The following is a 2,521-nucleotide window of genomic DNA, read 5'->3' on the forward strand; positions in this document are numbered from 1 at the left end:
TTCATTCAAAGCCGAGTACGGACCAACCGGTGGCAGAACAAAAATGGAAGGGTTTAAGCCACTCACCAGCTTCGGCTTCGTATCTTAACCGGGGCAGGTTGTTGGTGTAGGGATTTCCCAGATTTCGACCATACGGCCGACCTACTTTAGGTCAAGGAATCGGCCTCGGTCTGATTACCCAGAGCTTAGGAGTCAAGGGATCACGGTTAGGTACTCGGCGGATCTGTCCGGATATGCTATCCGGACAGCCGCTGAGCTCAACGGTCGCCGGAACTCAGCTGAAGGGGTCGGGTAGAGATCCGGAAACGACTACATTTCATTAGATATTTGTATGAGAAAGCATAGGATTAAATAGGGGGAGCCGAAAGGGCTCCCAGAAGATAACAGAGCAGAATTTCCCCTAGTCCAAGACACGTGTACACTTTTCCGGTAAGTCCCTGCATAGGGCTGGATTATGCCTGTCGTCAATACTCGAGAGGCATAGCTTGTAGGGTATTGACTGGTAGCGCCAAGAGATTAGGTGGTCCGGGTAGGACAAAGTCTCGCTACGCGCGAAAGAAAGTCCCGCATACTCAGCGGGCCGGTACGTCGGATAGCCCGGGTGCCGTAACACTTCTAGCTGAGCTGCCTCTGCGCTCGGTGACCTGTAAAAGCGCTCGCGCGCCGTCGTCCATCCTTTGGTGGAGGGCACAGGGTTGTGAACGAGCTCAGCCGAACCAAACTCGGCGGAGCCTCGGAAGTGATCTGACTTGGTTAGTCGGAACCGGGTGGAAGCGAGCCACTCGTCTGTCCCGGAAGGGCCGGACCGCGAGGGGACCACCCTCTGCGCAGGCCATACAAACCGCCGACCTAACTCGGCGATTCGTTGTGGTTTGTGTAAGGAATCCACATCTGACGATATTTGTGTGTTCTACTACACCACAGCCGGATGTCCAGCCCGTTCTTTTTCATCACAATCACGATCGGCGATGCCCATGGACTGTCTGAAAAGACGATCAGTCCTGCACGCAATAAAGCGCGCAGCAGCTCGTACAGTTTGCCGAGAAATCGTAGCGGCACGCGCCGGGCACGCTGTTTAATTGGGGCGTGCCCCTGTGTGTCGATATCGCATACCGCGCCGTAGGCTGGCGGCGGCAGTGCGTTACCACTAGCAATCAGAATCTGCTCGTGTATATTCAGCGTCGCGACCAGACGTTCTCGGCGATCAGTCGACAACTCAGGATCAGCAACATTAGGCGCAGTGTAGTCAATTGTCGTGTTGACCTCTTCGGTCAGGTCCGGCAGGAATGCCAGCTCCTTCGCGTAGTCCTCCAAGCCAATGTTGGTTGCTGGGTGTTCGTAGAAATCATTTATCGTACCCTGCGCTGCTTCATTTCCTTCGGTCGTTAACACTCGAGCAACCGAGATGTACGTTCCGTCCAACGTCGCTACGGACTCTTCCCTTGACTCAGCATTGGCGTCCGCTTTGATTTCAATAGTTGGTACTTGGTCCATCTCCTTCCCATCCTGGTTTCCCATCTCTGGGCCATCTGCCGAGTCGTCGTTCGCAATATTGAATGCGTGGGCCGCCGACATATTGGGTTGTTGACTTTTGTTCCGCTCCTCGTTCTGCCGCTGTCTTGACAATTCGCACCAATCTTGCAATGAATACTCGGTGCCGTACTCAACACCTTCTGCGCGATGCCTGTATCCTCTGGATCAACCACCGGTGGCTCGTTCGCAGATTTGGTGACACACAAGGACGGGACAGCTTCGTCAAAACGGGTGACTCCATTCAATCCAGTGCCGTTGCTTGTCGCTTCCGTGGTCACCCCTGACTGGACACTAACACTCGTTGGCGTATGTACCACGTTCACCGGCCTCAGTAGTTCGTGTGTACGCACTACCGAGGCTTCGTTCGCGCTATTGCCTCCGCCATGGGTTGTCGTGTACGTGTCCAAAGGTTCTGCGGAAGGCTGACCGTCGGCCGAATCCCCGGCTGTCACCCCAGACGCCAGACAGGCTTCCACTTGTTCACGTTCTTCCAGGATCAGTGCCCAGCGCTCTGCACATGTCAGACGATCACTAGAATCCACTAGCGAGTCTTCTAGAGGTCGTGGTAGCACTCCACTGGGTTCTGGGTAGTCTGGTCGATCAACTGCCGAAGGCTGAGTGGCAAGCCATTGTTCGTAGATTTCGCATTCACGCTGAAAGAGCTCGCGGTCTCTACAACCTTCGTAGGCCAACACTTGCCAGTCTTGGTACTTCTTGGACTCCAGACGCACATAGCCGTCACCTTGTGGCAAATCCCCATCTGGAATCCACATCGCGATCGAGTTGTGTGCTGGTAGGTACACAGTTCGATCAGACACGTTGGTCAATCGAATGCTCTGAGGCCGTCCACGTCGAAACCTCGTCACTGACGGGATTAGCTTGTTCGTTCGACGAACCCACAGTACGTGTTCTTCCAGCCCGACTTGACGCTTCGCTAGTCGATATTCTCGCCACTCGTGCGCTTAAATGTCCAACCGCTCGGGTGGCC

Source organism: Phytophthora infestans, genomic scaffold (assembly GCF_000142945.1).
Source record: "Phytophthora infestans T30-4 supercont1.205 genomic scaffold, whole genome shotgun sequence".
Classification (NCBI taxonomy): domain Eukaryota; phylum Oomycota; class Peronosporomycetes; order Peronosporales; family Peronosporaceae; genus Phytophthora; species Phytophthora infestans.